The sequence below is a fragment of the Bos grunniens genome, chromosome 8 (assembly GCF_055505025.1).
Source record: "Bos grunniens cultivar Pamir isolate PY7600 chromosome 8, Bosgru_T2T1.0, whole genome shotgun sequence".
Classification (NCBI taxonomy): Eukaryota; Metazoa; Chordata; class Mammalia; order Artiodactyla; family Bovidae; genus Bos; species Bos grunniens.
The window spans coordinates 87,290,007-87,299,187 of record NC_141172.1 but is presented as its reverse complement, the minus strand read 5'-3'; the positions used below and the strand labels follow the sequence as shown (position 1 = coordinate 87,299,187).

Sequence of the window (9,181 nt, the reverse complement as noted above, 5' to 3'; positions counted from 1 at the left end):
TTATGTTAATGCATATATATAATCTATGAAAATAGTATTGATGAATCCATTTACAGGGCAGAAATAGAGACCCAAATGTAGAGAACAGACTTGTGGACATAGTGGGGGAATGAGAGGGTGGGGTAATTGAGAGAGTAGCACTGACATATACACGCTACCCTGAGTAAAATAAATAGCTAATGGGAAACGGCTCTATAGCACAGGCACTAACCCAGTGCTTTGTGATGACCTAGAGGACTGGGATGGGGACAGGGGAGGGAGGCTCAAGAGGGAGGGAATGCATGTATACTTACAGCTGAATAATGTTGTTGTACTGCAGAAAACAACACACCATTGTAAAGCAATTATCTTCCAATTAAAAATAAATTTAAGAAGTCTAATTTATAATCCCATTAAAAAGAATAAAATGTTATGAATAAATTTAACCAAGGAGGAGAAATGTATGTATATCAAAATATATAAGACTGATAAAATATGTTGAAGAAGCACAAAAAACAAATGGAAAAATATTCTGTGATCATGGACTGGAAGAACTAGCATTACTAAAATGTCCATTCTGTGTAAAGCTATCTATAGATTTATGCAATCCCTATCAAAATTCCAATGGCCTTTTCCACAGAAATAGAACAAACATACAGTTCTAAAATTTGTATGGTATTACAAAAGAAACTAAAAAAACAAAACAAAATTAAAAAAAAAAAAAAAACTAAGTTGGAGGTATTACACTCCCTGAATTCAAACTATATTACAAAGCAGCCATGAAATTAAAAGACGCTTACTCCTTGGAAGGAAAGTTATGACCAACCTAGATAGCATATTCAAAAGCAGAGACATTACTTTGCCAACAAAGTTTCGTCTAGTCAAGGCTATGGTTTTTCCTGTGGTCATGTATGGATGTGAGAGTTGGACTGTGAAGAAGGCTGAGCACCGAAGAATTGATGCTTTTGAACTGTGGTGTTGGAGAAGACTCTTGAGAGTCCCTTGGACTGCAAGGAGATCCAACCAGTCCATTCTGAAGGAGATCAGCCCTGGGATTTCTTTGGAAGGAATGATGCTAAAGCTGAAACTCCAGTACTTTGGCCACTGCGGGGAGCGAGCTCCGCCCCTGGCAAAGGTCATGAGGAAGGAGGCTTGGCATACGCAAAGGCGGGATCAAGCCTCAGGAGTCTCCCTGGAAATTCTCGAGCAATCTACCCCCAAAACCAGAGTCTGCCTACTTTCTGCTTTGTGCTTTCACCTACACCTCTGACTTTATGGGGGGCTGTCCCCCACTACCTCTCTGAAAAAAGTTAGCTTACAGTTCCAGTTAATAATTCCTGGGTGTGACAGTGTTTAACCTACAAACTCCTTTGGAAATCCTCTAGCCTGCCTGAATAGGTTTTTCTGGCCACATGTGATTGTTCAGAGCCTCCCAACTGTGAGAGGCAGGAGATGTTCTGAACTGTCTAAACACAGATTCTTTTGAGTAGTTAAAAGATTGATTAGAAATTGTATTGGTGAAGGGATTTTCACTTGTTGGGCCAATGTTTGCTGCTAAGTTTCCATATCCCTTACCTGCTGTGTCCCTGGCAGTGTATTGATTAATATAATTGGTGTAAGTAGTAGCTTTAATGTTTGTAACCTGGGACCCTTGAGTTAATTCTTTTTCTTGTTATAGCCCACCACACCTTTGCTCTGTAGGAATGCAACTTTATCTAATGCTTTTGGAGGGTGGCTCCTGACCAATCACCTTTAGAGAAAAATAAGTTTTCTGAAGAAAAGGTCTTAAAATGTTCACAGGCCTCCGGGCCAGAAGATAATGCAAATCACCTAAGCTTTTGCATATGATAAGTTTGCAGGAAGAAAGCCTGGTTTGCTGCAAGACTCTACCCCTTCCCCCATTATCCTCTATGCATAACTTAAGGTATAAAAACTACTTTGGAAAATAAAGTATGGGCCTTGTTCACCGAAACTTGGTCTCACCATGTCATTCTTTCTCTTACCTTCTGGCTGAATTATTTAGCCTCTTTTCTGCACTAAATTTCCTCACTGAGCTATCCTTATTTCAGCCTCTTTTCTCCACTGAATTTCCTCACTGAGCTATCCTTATTTCAGCCTCTTTTCTTCACTGAATTTTACTGAGCTATCCTCATTCTATTACTCTTTATATCCTTAATTAACATTTAATTAAGCAATTGTCTCCTGATCTTCGCCTACGCGGTCTCTCCTTCGAATACCCTGGATCAGCTGGGGCTGGTCCCCGGCAGGTGGCGCCGGAGACAGGGATTTTCGAAGGTAAGCTCCCCAAAGCAATCAGAGCCATCAGCCCTGTTGCTCCCCGTTCTCGGAACAACTGGGTCACCAGCCCTCTTGTTCCCCCACGGAGCAGTTTGGGTGACCAGCCCTACTGCTCCTCCCTCGGAACAGTTTGGGCCATCAGCCTACTGTTCCTCCCCCGGGACAATCTGGGTCACCAGCCCTATTGTTCTTCCAGGGTTCGGGACGGCTAGGACCCCACTCAAGGGTGCCGCGGACCCCTCTGTAGGATAGACAGGGCGAGAGGAGTGGGAAGTATTGAAAGTGTTAAAGAGTTAGACTTAGAGAGAGGAAACGGTTTCTAGAGTTAAAAGGCCAAAGAAAAGCCTGATCTTTTAAAAGCTAAAAGCTTTATCTTCTATTATACTTAATTTTCTGACATGGGTAACACGAAACTAAGAATGGCAACTCTTTATACAAGTAATCTTGAAACTGTTAAAGAGGCTACTGTTAATTTAGATACTTGGGTGAAGGTAAAAAACAACTAAAAGCTTATCCTATAAATATGATTAAAAATGTTCTGGACCCTCGTCATGAGGCTGTGGGATAGTCTATGGGAGAGGCTATAGCGGTGGATGGTAGTGGGTCTCCACCTTCTGCGCAGGTCATATTTTCTGCCATTGACGAAGAAAAGGAGGGAGACTGTGCTCTACCTCCCGAGGAGTGAGGGGGCTTACAGGACGCTGCGGCCGGGCGCCCTGGCGAGCCCCCTCCCCCTCTACACAAACCTTTAAAAATTTATCCAACAATTTCTGATTTAAGGCGACTACTCCACCTCCGCTTGCACCTCCCAGGGCCTAAAAATTCCCCAGTTTACATCCAAAGTCTCCCAGAGCATTGCATAAGGCTGAAAAAGATAAAAAAGATTTCTTTTAAACAAAGGAGCTTTTAAAAAAAAAAAATACACAATATACAGAGCCTGCTCCTTGCAGAAAACCCCCTCAGGGGGGCCTCACCCAAGCAAAAAAAAAAAGAAAAACAAAAACCAAAAAAAAGTGAAAAAGAAAAAAGGAAAGAAAATAGAGAAAGATCTAAAGATAGAGAAAGAGCTAAAGAGTGAAAAGGAGAGGAACGGAGAAGGAAGGAATCAGGGAACGCAGCAAGATAGAGAAAGGAAGTTAAAAAAGGAGATAACAGAGAAAAAGATAGGGAGAAAGAAAAAAAAAAGATTAGGGAAGAGAAGAGGGTAAAGGGAAAGAAACGAAGGAAAGAGAAGGGTAGCGAAAAAGGAAGGGGGAGAGAAAAGCAGGAAGAGAGGAAGAGAGAGACAGACTGTAAGAGACGCTGTGACCAGGTGCCCTGGCGAGCTCCCACCCACCCTGCGCAAACCTTAAAAAAAAAAAAAACAACTTATCCACCACTTTCTGATTTAAGGCCATTGCTGCCGCCTCCGTTTGCGCCTTCCAGGGCCCAAGAGTTCCCCACTTTGCCCCCAAAGCCTCTCAAAGTGTTGCCTAAGCCTGAGGAAGATAAAAAGTTTTTTGAACAGTGGAGATTTTAAAACAGACTGCGTGCACAATATGCAGTGCTCTTTGGAGAAAACCCCCTCGGGGGGGGGTCTCACCCAGGCTAAGAAAAAAGCGGACCGGTAAGGGGATTTAGCAACAATTTTAACTCCGGACTTCTCCGATTCCAATGGGAGTGGCTGGCCCCCTGCCTGAGGGCAGTGTAGGACTTGTGCTAGGGTGTAGCTCGCTTTCCTTTCAAGAAATTTTGGTGGTGTATGGTGTGGTAGATTCTGATTATATTGGAGAAATTATAGTTTTGATCTCGCCACTTACCAAAACTGTACAAATTAATAAAGGTCAAAGAATAACACAGTTTTTGCTTTTACCTTACTATCAGACAAGAAAAACCTTGACTTCTCAAGCTAAGAGCCACAGAGCGTTTAGATCTAGTGATCTAGCCTTTTGGGTGCAGGAAAGTACAGCTCCAAGGCCTTTAAAAGATCTTTTAATTCAAGAAAGTAAAATGTCAGGGCTATTAGACACAGGAACAGACGTCTCTTAACATTGCTGGGAAAGACTGACCCAGCTCCTGGCCAACACATACTACTGAAAATGAGTTGAGATTAGAGAAAGTGGTATGTGGGGTGGGAATGCTGTAGAGAAAAAGGTGAGGGAGAGTTTAAAACCTTGAAGAGTAGTGAGTTCCCCGTTGCTGGAAGTATTCAAGCAAATATTAGATGGTTGCTTGTCATCTAAAAAGCTATAGACCAGATTTAGGTTACAAAACGATAACTGGAGAAGCTTATAAACATGTTGTGCAACACCTCTTTACTTGCTTCTCATATTTAGGTCTGCCAAAAGTTTTAAAAACTGATAATGCCCCTTTGAAGCTGCGGAGAGATTGTTTACTAACTTTAAATGATTTCCAAAAATTATTAGGGGACATTAATTGGATACGCCCTCATTTAAAACTGACTACTGCAGATTTAAAGCCTTTATTTGATTGCTTAAAAATTAATCCTAATTCCAGTTCTAAGAGAAAGTTGACTAATGAGACAGAGTTAGCTCTTGTTGAAGTGTATGAGACTTTAAATGATCAGTTAATTAGGATTAATATTACCAAAAAATGAGATTAAATTATTCTTCCAACAAAACATACACCTACAGGGTGCTTGTGACAAAAAGGCCCATTGGTTCCATCTACCAGTGACCCCAAGAAAAATAGTTTTATCTTATCCCAGCTTGGTGGCACAATTAATTATAAAAGGAGGAAAAAAGAAGTGTGGAACTTTTTAGAAAAGAAGTAGCAAATATAATAATTTCACTCAATAAGGATCAACTGCAAGTCTTTTACAAAATAGTGATGATTGTCAAGTTGCCCTGATAGATTTCAGGGGTCAAATTTTGTTTCATTTGCCCTCAAGCCCCCACAGTAGTTAAAAGTTCAAAAATGTTAGATTGGCAGTTTGAGGATACCTGTGGAACTTTCCAGCTGTATGTAGTTCCTACGCTCCCCTTTACCCTATGGGGGAGGGACGTGCTGTCTCAAATAGGAGATACTCAGAGAAGGGTTTTCTCAATTTCTTAGTTATCAACAGGTGGTACAATTAACAATACTTTATATATTGTTATAAATACGTAATATAAATATATTTGCCTAACTACAGTTTGCCTAATTAGGTATGGGTATAAATAAAATATAATAAAGGTATACCTAATTCTATTTATAGATCTATACTTAATTAATTTGTATATAAATTAGTATGTATACTATATATGCATATTATATATATACTGTATAATTAAATGTATATTGCAGTAATATAATGTGTGTGGCTGATATTAATTGGTATGGATTGATGTGCTGTGATGATATATGTTCTGTATGCTGTATAATTATATATGTGTGACATGTATTATTGCAGTACATTGGTTTGTGTTGGTTGGTATTGGCTGTGTGCGTGCTGTATTGCTGTAATATATATGAATTAATATATTAATTATAAGATTAATTCAAGTATATTATGTCAATAAGTCTATACTTGTTGCCATATATAAATACATTTTACATTTAGGTATATCTGTATACTAAAATGAGATAAGGAGGTTATACATTTATTATTTAAATTTATAGAGACCTAAACTAAACATTAGACCTAAATTAACATATCTCTAAATTTATGTTGTTAAAATGTAAATTTTAAAAAATTTTAAAAAATTAAATTGACAACTGCTTGACAATTCCTTTGCCATAAAACCCCCATAGGTGTAATTGGGGTAACCAGACAAAAAATTGGTTTTATAGTAAAACGGTCCCCTAGAGTGGGTCCATCTTCCTGCTCAAACTAAAACTGTAGTGGCTTCTTATCCAGGATTGATAGCTACTTTGATATTAAAGGAAAAAAGCGGAACATTGAATTATTTGGTAAAGAGCCATCAGAAATTGTAATTCCATATAATAAGGAACAACTTGTTGCTCTTCTAATGTTTGATAAAAATTGGCAGATTGCTATAGGAAACTATTTTGGTCAAAATTTTGCATCATTTACCCTCGCATGTTTTGCTGAATTTTATATCCAGACATCCAGTTATTTTTCCTGTCAGATGTAAACAATCTCCTATTCCAAATGCTCAGATAGTTTTTACTGATGGGGCAGCAAACAGTAAAGCCTCCATAGTTACTAAAAATCACCAAAAGGTTTTAGAAACACGGGAAACTTCATCTCAAAGAGCTGAAATAACAGCAGTCATAGAGGCTTTTGCTATGTTTGCAGATGAGGAATTTAACCTTTATTCTGATTCTCAGTATATTGTCAGGTTGTTTCCACACATTGAAACTGCGGTTTTGCCTGAAAATAAAACTACCATATTTCATTTGTTAACTAAATTACAGCAACAAATTTGGAAAACAAATAAAATATTTTAAACTGGACACATTTGGGCTCATTCCAGATTGCCCGGCCCTTAAAATGCCTTTAATGATTTGGCTGACTTGTTAACCAGAAATACAGTGGCTTCTGTGATTGAGGAGGCCAGAGCCTCTCACTCACTTCATCATCAATACACTACTGCTTTAAGATATCAATCCCAAATTCCCAGAGAGACTGCTCGAGAAATTGTGCGTTCTTGCTTATATTGCCCCACTGTTTATAATAGTCTACCTATGGGAGTTAATCCTCGCGGTCTCAAACCTAACGTACTCTGGCAAATGGATGTAACTCATGTCTCTTCATTTGGAAAACTGTCCTTTGTTCTTTAACTGTAGACACCTTTTCTCATGTTATTATTGCAACTGCTCATACAGGGGAAGCAATTAAAGATGTAATACGACATCTCTTTACTTGTTTTTCATATTTGGGCCTACCAAAAGCTTTGAAAACTGACAATGCTCCTGCGTCTAAGTCTTTTCAGGAATTTTGTATAAAGTTTCAAATTAAACATAATACAGGCATCTCTTATAATCCCCAGGGACAGGCCATTGTGGAAAGAGCACATCAAACATTAAAAATCCAAATTCAAAAACTAAAAGAAGGGGAGTTTAAGTATAGTTCTCCCCATCAAATCTTGCAACATGCTCTTTTCGTAATAAATATTTGCTCTTTTCGTAATAAATATTCTAAATACTGATCTGGCTGGAACTACTGCAATGCTTCGCCATTGATGCCTGGAGCAATTAAATGCAAAACCATTAGTTAAATAGAAGGACCTCCTCTCCGGACAATGGAAGGGTCCTGACCCATTATTAACTAGCGGTCGAGGATGTGCTTGTATTTTTCCACAGGATGCAGATTCTCCAATTTAGATCCAGGACAGGTTGATTCGCCATGTTGCAGACCCCCAGACATCCAGTTCCCCCATTACTTCGATCACAAAAGAGGAGCCCGCCTGAAGGGGAGGCAAGATAAACATCGAGATCCTGGCGGGACCGACGGGGCTGCTGCAGCGCGAACTCCAACCAGAAAATAATTCTACTTATTCTGTTTTGGCTTGTCTACCCTCTCCTTATGTTTTTCTCTTTACCAATGATTCTGGAAAACTTAATGTACATGTGACTTTCACTGGTGGACCCAATGTAGTGACTTGTGAACAATGTATGCTCTCATCTTGTTTAAACCCTCAATATAATGTTTGCTCCTTTGTAGTGTTACAACGTCCACCTTATCTTATGATGTAACCACTTATTGATATGTTAACTATAGTCTTGCTGTGTTACAACAACTACAAGATTTAATGCGACAACGGCGATTTGTGGGCTTACTTATTTTAGGAATATCAGCTTTGATAGCAGCAATTACTTCTGTTACTGCGGCAGCAATATCATTGACTCAACAAGTGCATACTGCCCAATATGTTGATGCTATGTCTAAAAATGTTTCTTTAACTCTAGCAACGTAGGAAGTTATAGATAGAAAATTGGAGATGAGAGTAGACGCCTTAGAAGAGGCAATAATGCATATTGGGACTGAGTTACAGGCTTTAAAAGTGAAAATGGCTCTGTCTTGCCACGCTGATTACTGGTGGATATGCGTGACACCTTTAAAGGTAAACGAGACAGATTATGAATGGGAAAAAATCAAAAATCGTATCTCAGGTGTTTGGAACAGCTCTGACATTGGCCTGGACTTAGGGAAATTTCATAATCAAATACAGACCCTGGAACACTGTCGACTGGATTTTACCACCGCTGGAGCAGCTAATGACTTATTTCACACCTTCTCTAACTTTACTTCTGGAAAAAACATTCTGTCTAATATCTTTAGTTCTAATTTTGCTTCTCATAATCATTCTTCCTTATATTGTCAGGATTCTTCGGCAGAACATTCAAAAGCTCGCGACTGAGCTGCCTCTGGCTGTTTTAAGAAATAAAAAAGGGGGAGATGCGGGGAGCGAGCTCCGCCCCTGGCAAAGGTCATGAGGAAGGAGGCTTGGCATACGCAAAGGCGGGATCAAGCCTCAGGAGTCTCCCTGGAAATTCTCGAGCAATCTACCCCCAAAACCAGAGTCTGCCTACTTTCTGCTTTGTGCTTTCACCTACACCTCTGACTTTATGGGGGGCTGTCCCCCACTACCTCTCTGAAAAAAGTTAGCTTACAGTTCCAGTTAATAATTCCTGGGTGTGACAGTGTTTAACCTACAAACTCCTTTGGAAATCCTCTAGCCTGCCTGAATAGGTTTTTCCGGCCACATGTGATTGTTCAGAGCCTCCCAACTGTGAGAGGCAGGAGATGTTCTGAACTGTCTAAACACAGATTCTTTTGAGTAGTTAAAAGATTGATTAGAAATTGTATTGGTGAAGGGATTTTCACTTGTTGGGCCAATGTTTGCTGCTAAGTTTCCATATCCCTTACCTGCTGTGTCCCTGGCAGTGTATTGATTAATATAATTGGTGTAAGTAGTAGCTTTAATGTTTGTAACCTGGGACCCTTGAGTTAATTCTT

General features: G+C 39.5%; 1 long non-coding RNA gene across 1 annotated transcript; it reads left to right on the top strand.

Annotated features, from left to right (window-relative positions):
* Nucleotides 1-1,999: 1,999 nt before the first annotated feature.
* Nucleotides 2,000-8,323, top strand: LOC147367625 (uncharacterized). Its single transcript, XR_015169260.1, has 2 exons — nt 2,000-2,274; nt 7,525-8,323. It is a non-coding gene; the product is annotated as an uncharacterized LOC147367625 (long non-coding RNA).
* The last annotated feature ends 858 nt before the right edge of the window (nt 8,324-9,181 follow it).